Genomic DNA, 14,330 nt, shown 5'->3' with positions numbered 1-14,330 from the left:
GGCGCAAAACGCGATGTAGTCCCCCCCAACATCTTCTTGGAAAGGCTGTTCAAGCCGTCTGTAGTATGGGAAGGGGAACCTGGCAATAGCATCCCGGACCCAACCGCACTGCCCGACACCGAACACTCTGACACAATTGGAGGCTCTACCAATGAAATAACACCTTCAGCCCACATAATAATGGCCGTCATCGCCCCGTGGACAGAACCATTCCTCGCCTACCTTACCAGGCAGGAACCTGAGGACCAAAATGAGGCACGCTGCATAGTGCGGTGATCTAAAGCCTATAAAGTCCATGAGGAAGAGCTTTATAAGAAAAGCACTACCGGAGTCCTTCAAAGGTGCATCTCCGAAGAGGAAGGGCGGAACCTCCTGGCTAAAATTCATGCCGGACTCGGCGGACATCACGCTGCAGCTCGGTCCCTTGTAAGCAAGGCCTTCCGTACAGGCTTTTATTGGCCGACGGCCCGGGCAGGCGCCCAGGACTTAGTCCAACGATGCGTCGGTTGCCAGCTTTTTGCAAACCAAAGCCATATGCCACCCACCGCCCTCCAAACTATCCCCATCACTTGGACCTTCGCGGTCTGGGGGCTTGACATGGTTGGTCCCCTTAAAGGCGGAACCCATAAGAAAAAAATACTTACTGGTCATGGTGGATAAGTTCACCAAATGGATAGAGGCCAAGCCTGTTAAGACGGCCGAATCCGGAGCGGTGATAGACTTTATATTCGGGGTTGTACACCGTTACGGCGTCCCCCACAGCATCATCACTAATAACGGCACGAACTTTACGGCCGATGAGGTAAAACTCTGGTGCAAAAACATGGGCATCAAGCTCGATTATGCTTCCGTCTATCACCCACAAACCAACGGCCAGGTTGAACGTGCAAATGGTCTTATCATGAGCGGCATCAAACCCAGATTAGTGTGGTCCCTTAAGGAATCTAATACGCACTGGGTAGAGGAGCTCGACTCCGTACTCTGGGGGCTGTGGACCACGCCGAATCGCACCACCGGATACACACCATTCTTCATGGTGTACGGCGCAGAGGCAGTTTTGCCCTGCGACATAATTCATGACTCACCTCGAGTGCGCATGTACGAAGAAAGAGAAGCCGAGCTCGATCGGCAGGACAGTTTGGACGCCTTGGAGGAAGAGCGAGACGTGGCAAAAGCCCGTTCCGCATTCTATCAACAGCAGGCTCAAAGATACCAAAGCAGAGAAGTACGGGCCAAAAATTACAACGTTGGCGAATTAGTTCTACGCCTGCCGGACAAGAAAAAGGACAAACTCAAGCCCAAGTGGGAAGGTCCCTTCATAATTGACCAAGTCCTGACCGGTGGAGCGTACCGCCTGCGAGATGCATCGGATAACCGACTCGAGTCGAACCCATGGAACGCAGCCCGTCTACGAAGATTCTATGCCTAGCGCCGGACTCTGTGTTCGTCTCCTTCCTCTGTCCATTTTTTACATACTTTCTGTCTTACATTTCTCTCCTTCTCCTCTCTCTTTCTCTTATAGCCTTTAAAGGCTCATAAAATGACGCGCCATCCGCGCTCATTAAACCTGGGGGCTTCTTTAAACAGAAGCTTATTTATACGGGCTTCATGTCCAACACATGTGTCACACTTCCGCATGTACCTTTTATTCGCCATGATATGCATCGATATGACTTAAGTTTTGGCCAAGCTGGGTTGCCTGGCTCCTGTGCTTACCCCTACGTTCCCGATTGTTCGGCTAGGTGGTAAAGGGAGCACCTCTGCGATTGTTACTGCCGGGTCAGCCGGATGTGTACCTCAGACTGGGTGAAGCCGAAAGCTAGCGTTCTTAAGGGAATATTCGGTCGGTGAACTAAAGATGATCTTTTTTTATTATCTATACGCCCCCAGATGTTTTTCCTGCGCCTCTTTTCGCAGAATGGACATGCACTTTAGGGCATGCCTCCCAGGGAAAGGAACCCCTAACGGAACTATTCTCCCTGGAAGATGTTTCTTACTAACCATGTAATATAACATAACTAGTTGGGCACTTGTCTGTTCAACCACTAATGACCCCTACGCCTGGTCTCCATGCATACCCCGGTTCTTATATAACCGCGAGGGTATTCGGACACACTCCGGACCGTCAGGTCCCGAGGTTGAAGCGAAAAGGTCGGCCATGACAAACGATCTACAATCCGGCTAGAAGGCATTACACATGTCAATTAAAATTACATAGTCAATCTAACTGATTGTATTCCTCTTCAATACCATCTAACATGTTGTCTAGTTTACAATCCTGTTGGGAATACTTTGCGACCAACTCTACTTGGCCGTATACTAAGCTCACAGGGATCTCCTTCCCATCGGGCCCTACGGGTCCGACCTCGGCCATGTGGTTTGGATCAGCCTTCGTGTACCGCGTCTTCACCATGGCCCAGGCCTCCCTGGCGCCTTGACGGCAGGCCGACATCTTCCACAATCGGAAGCGCCGTCGCGCTCCCTTCAGCTTCTCTACAAGCTCTCCAAGGCCTTCGGGCATGGAGACGGATGGCCACAAGGCCTGGGCGACGCCTTACATCACCTGCCGAACTCGCTCGTGCAGTTGTGAGAGCTCGGGAAGAAGGTCACCCGTAGAAGCGGGCATTTCCTCTGCAGGACGACCTGTTAGCATACCTACAGACATTACTCTGTTAGTCGACTTCCTCGCCGAACTCTTTTTTCAAAGTTCGTTTAAGCACTTACTATATATGCCGCGTCGAAGCCGCTGATTCTCCTTCACGGAGTCCAACAGCTGGGCACGAACGTCCTTCAGTTCAACGCCCAGCTTGGTGTTGGCATCTTGGAGATCGTTCTTCTCCCGCCTCACCTTTGTCAGCACGCTCTCACCAACCTTCAGCTGGCGTCGGAGTTGTTGCAATTCCGGATTTAATCCGGCGCCATCTGCAATTTCATTTGTCAGATTTGCACCCATGCCGCACCTCGCAAAATACTTATCTTTCGAAGCGTATATTACCAGAGGGGGTCTCCTTGGGCTCCCCTGCCGCGGCTAGTGCGGCCTCAAGTTGGGCTTTGCACTCTTCCAGCTCCTGGGACAGCAGGGTATTCTTTTCTGCAAGAACCTGCATAACAGATGATCCTTAAATCGGTTATTCTAACTGTTTCAAGTCTCGGGGGCTACTGGTACATATATATAATTACCAAAATTTTCTTACCCGTATGTCTTTCACATACTGCTCCGTGGCTCTGGCTAGACCATTTTGAGCGGCACAAAGGTACGCGTCTCCCGAATTGAAGGCATCCAATGCCTCTTGGGAGAAACAAGCATCGCGAAGAACTGTCCGGCGACGCCTGTGGTTCATGGCACTCTCCACCTCGGAATTGGTGGCAGACAGCCTGTCCGCATCCTCCGTTGGAGGAGCGTCCGGTGCGCGCCTCGTGTTCGCCTCCGCTTCCGGACCAGGCTTTGGAGCCTGGCTGGTGGAGGCGCGATTGGCAGCCTCTCCGGATATAGTCCGGCGAGGTTTCTTCGTCCCGAAGAGAGCACGAGCATTAATATGCCTCGTAGGAATAACACCTGGGAATAAGGCGGCGCGCTATACCTTTGCGCCGGTGCCTCAGTCCGGACCGCACTTCTTTTCAGCTCGCGGGGCCTTGCCGCCCCTCGTTGGCTAGTCGCCGTAGGCTTGGCCTCCCGTCTCAAGGACCTCCCCTGCAAAACACGGTTGTCATACGGCAATCGAAAACACGCGAGGACAGATCCCTTTTCAAAGTGCTGGGACTCCAGTCTCAGTTACCTGCGAGGCTGGGAGTAGCCCTGGATAATTGGCCATAATGGCCACCAAGGCATTGTCCTTGCTTAATTGATGAAACACTCCATCAATCAGCTCCACAGATAAGTCTGGATCCTCTTGAGAGGCCGGGTCAAGGGACCGTCCCGGATCCTCGGGTTGTGGAGGAGGGCTGTTTATTTCTTTAATAGCCTGGCGCAGTTCCTGTGTTGAAGTCGTTAGACTGAAAATTTAACAATGGGAATATAAAATGGATGGGCAAGTAAAAGTGTCCACTTACCCAACTTGGGGGATTGTACATAGAAAATCCACCCCGTGGGTTGACGCGAAGAAATTCCTCCTCTTCTCCCTTGTACAAAGCGGACAAGGTCTTTATTAGAGCGGCAGCCGAATCCGGCCCCTTACGGCCGTAGCAGGTGGCGTCGTCCTCCCCGTTGAAGTACCACATGGGGCGGCCTTTATACTGAAGCGGCTGCACCCCTCGCATGATGCATGCGGCCATGACCTCGATCATGGTCAGTCCGGAATGAGCTAACAATCTTATCCGGCCCATCAGGTAAATAACGTCCCTGTCACTTTCCCTCTGAGGGCTCCGTGGACGCCAACTTAGGTGCTTCTTTAGGGGAGCACTGTCGAACTCAGGGAGGCCGATCCGGACAGGATTCGGCAGCGGGACGTCCTTTATATAAAACCATTCCGAAGGCCAGTCCTCGGACGCCTTCTTTGGGGTTCCGAATAGATATCCGGTCCCAGCGATGCGCCACACTTCGGCTCCGCCCACTTGATATATCGACCCCTCCTTAGAGCGGGGCACAAGGCAGAATAGCCTTTTCCACATTGCGAAATGAGCCTCGCAACCCAAAAACAGCTCGCAAAGGGCTACGAAGCCCGCGATATGCAATATGGAGGCAGGCGTGAGGTTGTGCAGCTAGAGGCCATAGAACTCCAGAAGCCCCCGGAGAAACGGATGAATTGGAAATCCGAGCCCTCTTATTAAGTAAGGGGCAAGGCATACCCTCTCTCCTTTGGAGGGATTGGGGGCGCTCTCCGCTTGCTCTCCGCCATTATAGGTGGCAAGTCCGGCTCGAATCGGGACCATATAGGCCGGGGGGAGAAATCCCTTGGTCTGGAGCTTCACTAGCTCGCTGTGCAGGATGGAGCAGCTCTTCCAATCTCCAGGCTGAGGGCTGGAAGGGCGAGAGGAGGAGCTGCGGCGGCCGGCCATGATAGAATGGACCTTTGTCGGATACGCTCTGATGAATACTCGTGGAAGGGAGAAGGTGTGGTTTGGATCTAAATCCTCGTCCCCTTAAATAGGCGGCTCATTCACGTGGCTAGGGGTGTAAATATAAAAAACACCCTGACTTTTCGTATTCGTTTGACACGTGGAAAACGGCCATTATTGGGCGTAGAAGCCAAGGAGCACTACATTTACAAGAAACCGGACACTATTCAACAGGTACACGGAATTTGGAGGAGAACCCGCCTTGCAATGCCGGAGACAATCTGCGCGCCAGACTCGTCGTCATTGAAGCCTGGTTCAGGGGCTACTGAGGGAGCCCTGGATTAGGGGGTGTCCGGATGACCGGACTATACCTTCCGTCGGACTCCTGGACTATGAAGATACAAGATTGAAGACTTCGTCCCGTGTCCGGAAGGGACTTTCCTTGGCGTGGAAGGCAAGCTTGGCAATACGGATATGTAGATCTCCTACCATTGTAACTGACTCTGTGTAACCCTAGCCCTCTCCGGTGTCTATATAAACCGGAGAGTTTTAGTCCATAGAAAAAACAACAATCATACCATAGGCTAGCTTCTAGGGTTTAGCCTCTCTGATCTCGTGGTAGATCTACTCTTGTACTACCATATCATCAATATTAATCAAGCAGGACGTAGGGTTTTACCTCCATCAAGAGGGCCCGAACCTGGGTAAAACATCATGTCCCCTGCCTCCTGTTACCATCCGACCTAGATGCACAGTTCAGGACCCCCTACCCGAGATCCGCCAGTTTTGACACCGACAGGAGGCGTTTCAAGAGCTTGATCAACTTCGGTCTCTGCTCCTTCCTATAGAACTTGACCCGAGCAGTAAGGATATTTGGAGATGGCCATCCAAGTCAGGACAATTCCAGTCCAAGATATACTATGACTACACTTTCTCTGCTATAGTGGTTGATCCTATTTTCAAATGGATATGGAAATGCTCTTGTACTATCAAGATAAGAGTTTTTTGATGGCTCCTCCTAATGGATCGACTTAACACAAGGGATATGATGCAGCACAGGCACTGGACCATCCAGGATGATTCCTATGTGCTATGCCAAAATCAAAGTCATGAAGATAGAATCCATCTCTTCTTCTCATGCAATTTCAGCCAGAGGGTTTGGAACTGCCTTGGGATTTCTTGGCAGGTTCGGCCACACCAGTCAACCTACTCCATGGCTTCTTCTGCTAGATCTGAGTTTGGTTTGCCTTTCTTCACTCAAGTAGTCTTTACTGCCAGCTGGAACATTTGGACACAAAGAAATGGTAAAATCTTCAGGAATGAGTCACCAAGCTTCAGAGCCTGGAGAAGAAATTTTGTTCATGATATGACCTTGTTAACTCATGGGATCAAATGTAAATATAGAGATAAACTTCTAGATTGGTTAGCTTCTTTACCCTAGATAAATAGATGTACTTTTGTTTTACCTTGTACTTTGAACCTTTTATGTTGAGTTTTAATAAAGCACTATGAGGTTGTTGCCTTGCAGACTTGCAGTATATAGTCACAAAAAAACATTGGATCTAGAACTTGGATTTCTTTGTGTTCTCTTCTTCTTTTGTCCTCTCATTTTCCTCCATAGCATTAGTTGTTGTGGGGGGATTTGAGAGAGAAGGACTTGGGCACTCCGTGTGCCCTTGCTATTGCATTTGGTGCATCGTTTTGAGTTCTCCATGGTGATACTTGGAAATGAAGGTGAGAAGCTTAATACTCTTGGGTGTTTGAGCACCCCTGAGCTTGTTCCTCTTTTATGCTTTGGTGCCCTAGACGGTTGGTGTCCCGCAGCTCAATCATTGTGGCGGAAAGCTCCGGGACAAGCTTCAGGGTCTCCAATTAAGTTGTAGAGATTGCCCCCAACGATTTGTACGGATTTCGATGACCGCCCCCAAGGGATTGCCTAAGTGTATGGGTTCGGTGACCGCCCTTGAGGGTTGCCATTTGTACGGGTTTGGTGACAACCCTCAAGGGTCCCTTAGTGGAATCACGACATCTTGCATTATGCGAGGGCGTGAGGAGATTACGGTGGCCCTAGTGGCTTTTTGGGGAGCATTGTGCCTCCACACCACTCCAAACGGGGTTTAGCATCCGCAAGGGTGTGAACTTCGAGATACATCGTCATCTCCGCGTGCCTCGATTATCTCTTACCCGAGCCCTTTACTTATGCACTTTAATTTGTGATAGCCATAGTGTTTCATGATATATATCTTGCTATCACCTAGTTGTTTATCTTGCTTAGCATAAGTTGTTGGTGCACATAGGTGAGCCTAGTCGATTTAGGTTTTGTGTCTAATAAATTAAATGCTAGTTTTATTCCACGTTTATTCAAGCCTAAATCGTAATTATTTTAAAGCACCTATTCACCCCCTCTAAGCGACATCGATAATCTTTCAATAGCATTTGTTGCTTTGTTGGGATTTGGGAGTGAGGGACTTGACCATTTCATGTGTTCTTTCCATTGCATTAGTTGCGATGGTTTGAGTTCTCCACGGTGATACATGGAGGTGAAAAATTGAGACGCTTATTACTCTTGGGTGCTTGGTACCCTAGAGCTTGTTCCTCTTGGATGCTTGGGCGCCTAGATGGTTTGTGGTGCTTAGGAGCTCAATCATTGTGGTGTAAAGGTTCGGGAAAGCATCGGGGTCTCCAATTAGATTGTGGCGATTGCCCCGAGCAATTTGTGCGGTTTTGGTGGCCGTCCCCAAGTGTTGCCAAAGTGTACACGTTCGGTGACCGCCCTCAAAGGTTCCTTAGTGGAATCACACCATCTTGCATTGTGCGAGGGCATGAGGAGATTACGGTGGCCCTAGTGGCTTCTTGGGAGCATTGTGCCTCCACGCCGCTTTAAACGGAGATTAGCATCCGCAAGGGTGTGAACTTCGGGATACATCATCGTCTCCGCGTGCCTCGGATATCTCTTACCCGAGCCCTTTACTTATGCACTTTACTTTGTGATAGCCATAGTGTGCCATGTTATATATCTTGCTATCACTTAGTTGTTTATCTTTCTTAGCATAAGTTCTTGGTGCACATACGTGAGCCTAGTTGTTTTAGGTTTTGTGCTTGACAAATTAAACACTAGTTTTATCCCGCATTTGTTCAAGCCTAAATCGTAATTATTTTAAAGTGCCTATTCACCCCCTCTAGGCGACGTAGGTGAAACTTGACAACCTTATTACTCTTGGGTGTTTGGGCACCCTAGAGCTTCTTCCTCTTGGGTGTTTTGGTGCCCTAGACGGTTGGTGCGTTCGGAGCTCAATCATTATTGTGTAAAGCTCTGGGCAAGCGTCGGGGTCTCCAATCAGGTTGTGGAGATTGCCCCGAGCAATTTTGTATGGTTCCGGTGACCGCCCCCAATGGTTGCCAAAGTGTACGAGTTCGGTGACCGCCCCCAAGGGTTGCCATTTGTACGGGTTCAGTGAGCACCCTCAAGGGTCCCTTAGTGGAATCACGACATCTTGCATTGTGCGAGGGCGTGAGGATATTACGGTGGCCCTAGTGGCTTCTTGGGGAGCATTGTGCATGCACACCGCTCCAAACGGCGATTAGCATCCGCAAGGGTGTGAACTTCGAGATACATCGTCGTCTCTGCGTGTCTCAGTTATCTCTTACCCAAACCCTTTACTTATGCACTTTAGTTTGTGATAGCCATAGGGTTTCATGATATATATCTTGCTACCACCTAGTCGTTTATCTTGCTTAGCATAAGTTGCTGGTGCACATAGGTGATCCTAGTTGTTTTAGGTTTTGTGCTTGACAAATTAACGCTAGTTTTATTCTACATTCGTTCAAGGCTAAACCGCAATTATTTTAAAGCGCATATTCACCCCTCGTCTAGGCGACATCCACGATCTTCAGCATGCACATGCATGTCTTACATATTTTACGTCCGTGTGTGGAGAAAATGCATGTCTCTTGTATCTCACCTACTTAAAAATACGTAAGGCTATGGTGATCATCCCTTTTTTTATCCACCTTGCCCATCCCACCTCCTTCATTTTCGGGTTTGTTGCCCCCATTGTTGACCTTCTTCGAGCTCGCTATCTCTCAATCCCTCCAATGATTCTTGCTAGCTCTTGAGGGATAAAAGAGAGGAGATCTAGATCTATGTTTCCACCAATCACTTTCTCGTGTATGTGAGGGGAATCCCTTGGATCTAGATCTTGGATTTCTTCGTGTTCTCTTCTTCGTTTTCCTCTCATTTTCCTCCATAGCATTAGTTGTTGTGTGTGTGAGTGGGGGGGATTGGGAAGGACTTGGGCACTCCGTGTGCCCTTGCCATTGTATTTGGTGCGTCGTTTTGAGTTCTCCACGGTGATACTTGGAAGTGAAGATGAGAAGCTTACTACTCTTGGGTGTTTGAGCACCCCCGAGCTTGTCCCTCTTTGGTGCTTTGGTGCCCTAGACGGTTGGTGTCGCGCAAGGGTTGCCTAAGTGTACGGGTTTGGTGACCACCCTTGAGGGTTGTCATTTGTACGGGTTCGGTCACCACCCTCAAGGGTCCCTTAGTGGAATCACGACATCTTGCATTGTGCGAGGGCGTGAGGAGATTATGGTGGCCCTTGTGGCTTTTTTGGGGAGCATTGTGGCTCCACACCGCTCCAAAATGGAGATTAACATCCACAAGGGTGTGAACTTCGAGATACATCGTTGTCTCCACGTGCCTCGATTATCTCTTACCTGAGCCCTTTACTTATGCACTTTACTTTGTGATAGCTATAGTGTTTCATGATATATCTTGCTATCACCTAGTTGTTTATCTTGCTTAGCATAAGTTGTTGGTGCACATAAGTGAGCCTAGTCGATTTAGATATTGTGCTTGACAAATTAAATGCTAGTTTTATTCCACGTTTGTTCAAGCCTAAACCGAAATTATTTTAAAGCACCTATTCACCCCCCTCTAAGCGACATCCACAATCTTTCAATAGCTTTTGTTGCTTTGTTGGGATTTCGGAGTGAGGGACTTGACCAGTTCATGTGTTCTTGCCATTGTGTTAGTTGCGACGGTTTGATTTCTCCACGGTGATACATGAAGGTGAAAAGTTGAGAAGCTTATTACTTTTGGGTGCTTGGTACCCTATAGCTTGTTCCTCTTAGATGCTTGGGCGCCTAGACGGTTGGTGGTGCTTGGGAACTCAATCATTATGGTGTATAGCTCCGGGCAATCGTCGGGGTCTCCAATTAGGTTGTGGAGATTGCCTCGAGCAATTTGCACGGGTTTTGGTGACCGCCCCCAAGTGTTGCCAAAGTGTATGAGTTCGATGACCGCCCTCAAAGGTCCCTTAGTGGAATCACGTCAGCTTGCATTGTGCGAGGGCGTGAGGAGATTACGGTGGCCCTAGTGGCTTCTTGGGAGCATTGTGCCTCCACACCGCTCCAAATAGAGATTAGCATTCGCAAAGGGTGTGAACTTTAGGATACATCATCGCCTCTGCGTGCCTCGGATATCTCTTACCTGAGCCCTTTACTTATGCACTTTATTTTGTGATAGCCATAGTGTTCCATGTTATATATCTTGCTATCACTTAGTTGTTTATCTTTCTTAGCATAAGTTGTTGGTGCACATAAATGAGCCTAGTTGTTTTAGGTTTTGTGTTTGACAAATTAAACACTAGTTTTATTTCACATTTGTTCAAGCCTAAGTCATAATTATTTTAAAACACCTATTTATCCTCCTCTTGGCCACATCCACGATCTTTCAGTGTCGCCGCTCCTGCAGGAGGTCGCGTGTTTGAGACCCCCATCCTACGCACTAGCGCACATCCCACATATTTTCTTCGAGAGAACAAGGGATAGGGTGTTCGGCAGGATGCTATTTATAGAGAATGCTTATGAAAAACTGACGTGGTACAAAACTTTCGTCATGATCCGCGCCATAGAATCGAAAGGCAGCTAGCATGTTAATTGGAAAATGTCCCCAACACTCTCCGTATGTCATTTCTGATTTTTTTTCTATCACCACATATTTTCCCCTCTTTTTAACTAATTTATAACATCAATACAAATTAAGTATGATTTTTGAGTTTTTTAAAACTTCATTTCGTAATGGTCCGCGCTAAATAAATCTCTTTAGGTGGTGAGGCTCTTATTCACCGCCAAAGGCGGCAACTTTTTTAAACCGGTGCAACTTTATTCATACTCGATGATAATTATATGTACAATGTTTTGTATCCAAGATTCAAGAAATTACAAGGCAACTCGTACAACAAAGAACTAAAATGAAAATTACTGGAACATCTTCATCGTGATGTCAATTCGTAAATAGATTGCAATTGGACTAGAACACGTACATTGTCACTCGTTCAATCCCACGATCTTGATTGCCAATAAAGGTTTTCTAATGCTTCGGCAAGTGACCCATTAAAAAAGAAGGGAAATTGTGCGTGATGAACGGACTTGAGCTGGGGATACCCCCTAGAAGTGGTGGATATCGAACAATAAGATCTTCACCATATTATGGAATTCCGCATCAAACTAAAAAACAAAACTAATAAAAGAAACAGAACACAAAAATAGACACGTTATATTCACATAATTGGTTCTACTAGAACACAATAATTTATGCTCCGTGGCACCAAAAGAAAAAATCAAAATGATTTTATTAGCAAATGTATCATGCTAACACTAGAAAGACTCTAACAAAGACACCCACATGCACATGCACGTCTTCCATATTGTGTGTGTGTGTGGAGAAAATGCACGTCTCTTGTATCTCTCCTACTTAAAAATACGTAAGGCTAATGCCGATCATCCCCTTTTTCATCCACCTTGCCCATCCCTCCTCCTTCATTTTCGGGTTTGTTCATTTTTTGCTGTTGGTTTTCCCTAAGAACCACCTTTAACTGGGCCACGCCTTATTTAATTTTGAAATAGAACCATCAATTCTTTGGTAAGGCAATAAGCACCGATTGAAATGCAGTTTTTGTATGTAATCACATTAATACTAAAATGACCGGTAAATCACAGTGAGCCCGTATAAAGTTTGACTTAAGACAAAGTTTATACGCAGAGTAAAAAAACCTGAATAGAGTACAACTAAGAAACACACTTTTCTTTTGAGCTTTTTTTAGACCTTTTTTTATAACAGACATATTTTTTCTTTCGAGCTGGACTAAGAAACACACATGGTTGGGGGACTGGGCCGCATCCGAAAACTATGGCCTGGCCCAAGAGTTATAGATGGGTTTATCTGAAATCCGGCCGTTTTAGCATATGCCCTAGAAGAGGTGTATAAATACCCAGCGCCACGCCCTCCTGTAACCCCCGCGTCTGCGCCGCCGGATTCAACCTTCCCTTCCCCTAGAGCCATCGTCTAATCGGTCGAACACAGGAGCAAGTTTGTGCCATCTTCGTTTCTGTTATTTGCAAATTTCACATCGTTTCTAGTTTGTCTCTTCTTTAGATTTGCGCCCTTTCGCCGCACTCTTCTCGTGTTCAAGATCGGATCGCCACCGAGCGGATCTGGAGCTTTTTGAAGAGGTGCTATATCATAGCGAGGACCTATGGACATGTGGCTTCTTCCATTAGATTCACGCATTTTCTCGTAGGTCAAACATCTTGCGTTTTGCGTTCTTTCTAGTTTCCGATCTAATTCTCGAATCCATGGTTTTGAGTTCGATCTTTTGCTAACCGATCTGTGGCTCGATGATGACTACTTTGCTTTAACCACACCGAATCCTAGGCCGGAGGAAGCGTGCTTCGCTCAGACCATCTGCGTTGTTGTGCTCTCCTCTCTCGGTGATTCCTCGCGAAGTCTCTTCCTCTCGTTGAAGAATTGATTTGTTTCTTCTTTGACCTGAGGATGAGACGGAAGGATTTGGCGAGACGGGGGAGCATAGCAGGGGATCTGGCAAGGCTGCTTTCGATGGTTCTTTACATGTGGAAAAACAGTGCCATTCACTGAGAGTCTAAATGGATCTGGTTTCTACGTAAGTGTGGATTTGCAAGTTTTTTCCAGTTCTGATAGTAGAAGGCCTGCCTATTTTTTCTTGCATCAAGAAGTGCAAAATAACAAATTAAAGATATCTAGGATCCGCTAACCACTGCAGCTATTTTTACAATAACTAAAACTGGCTGTTCTGTTTGGTTGAAACAACTGTTGAACTGTAAATTTGGCTACGCTTATTGTCCTTAATGCAGTGATCAGATGTATACGATTCGTATCTAACACATACGCAATCCAACGACTATACAAAACACATATGTTAATATCTTTTGAGATTTTTTTGTGTGAAAGAAAAGCAGTCTCACTCTGTCCCAAAGCTTTTTATTATTTTGATCAGATGTAGACGATTCAAGCTAACACATATGCAATCCAACGACTATGCAGAATTTCTGTGTGAAACAAAAGCAAACTCACTCTGTGCCAAAGCTTTTTACTATTTTGAGGCAATTTCTTTGTTTGTGAGATGGATATAATCCAAATATCCTCCGGACGCAGCTTCGGTGCCTTAAAGGCACTTGCCTTTGGGTCACCGGCATGTGGGCCAGCCATCTGTTGGGCCCACATGTCATGGACACAGAGGTAGGTGCCTTAAGGCACCGAAGCATCGTCCCTTGTCCGAGGGTGGCATTCTTGTCGTCTCGTTGAGGTGTTTTGGACACATTCACAAATAAATGGTTTAAAATTGGTTATCTCTTTAGTTAGTATGAAGTGAATTGGATTGGTTGGCTGGTGATGATTCAGGTCCGAAAGGATCTTAGTGGATTTCGGTGAGGCGGACTTGTCTGCCGTTGATCGATTCATGTTGTTACACACACTGAAGCCTGTTCCTTTCATTCTCTTCTGCCAATTTCTTTCTTGTTTCCATTTATTATCATGTTAGTTCTAGTGATGCGATGATGATTCATATAGGTTTTTGGCAGTGGTGGCATCAGTCACCGTGAGCCTTCAAACCAAAAACGACTTCTCTTTCCACTGAGCATTGCTTAATCTTGTGTTCTTCTTTCCTTTTTGTTGTTATTATCTGTCTCGGTGAAGAACTCTAGACCAGGAAGTGCCGCATGACACTAACAGCCGCTGCTTTGCTGCTGCTGTAAGTGTACATCCCTCTATCTATACCTCTCTGGTTTGTTGTGGGGTGTATATCCCATTTGCAACTGCTTGTTTCAGCTGTGTGTGTGATTCGAAATGTGTCTCTGAGGGCAATCCTTTCTTCTCTCTTGAAATAATTTTATCTGTTTTCTTGGCCCTGATGCCTACATTGTGCTGATAGAGATTTTTACATTTGATAAGAACCTGTGGCTGTGATTCAGATGTAAACATGGCGTTTTGTGTGTGATCACATTTCTTGCTTGAC

At 47.0% G+C, this 14,330-nt stretch overlaps 3 non-coding genes across 3 annotated transcripts; all 3 read left to right on the top strand.

Annotated features, from left to right (window-relative positions):
- Positions 1-13,699: 13,699 nt before the first annotated feature.
- LOC125555149 (small nucleolar RNA R11/Z151) lies at positions 13,700-13,799 on the top strand. The gene has a single exon (XR_007304578.2). It is a non-coding gene; the product is annotated as a small nucleolar RNA R11/Z151 (small nucleolar RNA).
- A 64-nt stretch (positions 13,800-13,863) lies between these two features.
- Positions 13,864-13,957, top strand: LOC125555150 (small nucleolar RNA Z152/R70/R12). The gene has a single exon (XR_007304579.1). It is a non-coding gene; the product is annotated as a small nucleolar RNA Z152/R70/R12 (small nucleolar RNA).
- Positions 13,958-13,999: 42 nt separating this feature from the next.
- Positions 14,000-14,177, top strand: LOC125555148 (small nucleolar RNA Z112). The gene has a single exon (XR_007304577.1). It is a non-coding gene; the product is annotated as a small nucleolar RNA Z112 (small nucleolar RNA).
- The last annotated feature ends 153 nt before the right edge of the window (positions 14,178-14,330 follow it).

Source organism: Triticum urartu, chromosome 4A (assembly GCF_056163025.1).
Source record: "Triticum urartu cultivar PI428250 chromosome 4A, HENAU_Tu73, whole genome shotgun sequence".
In the NCBI taxonomy this organism is placed as follows: Eukaryota; Viridiplantae; Streptophyta; class Magnoliopsida; order Poales; family Poaceae; genus Triticum; species Triticum urartu.
Note: the sequence above shows the minus strand (reverse complement) of the source record. Positions and strands in the feature narration are given on the sequence as shown.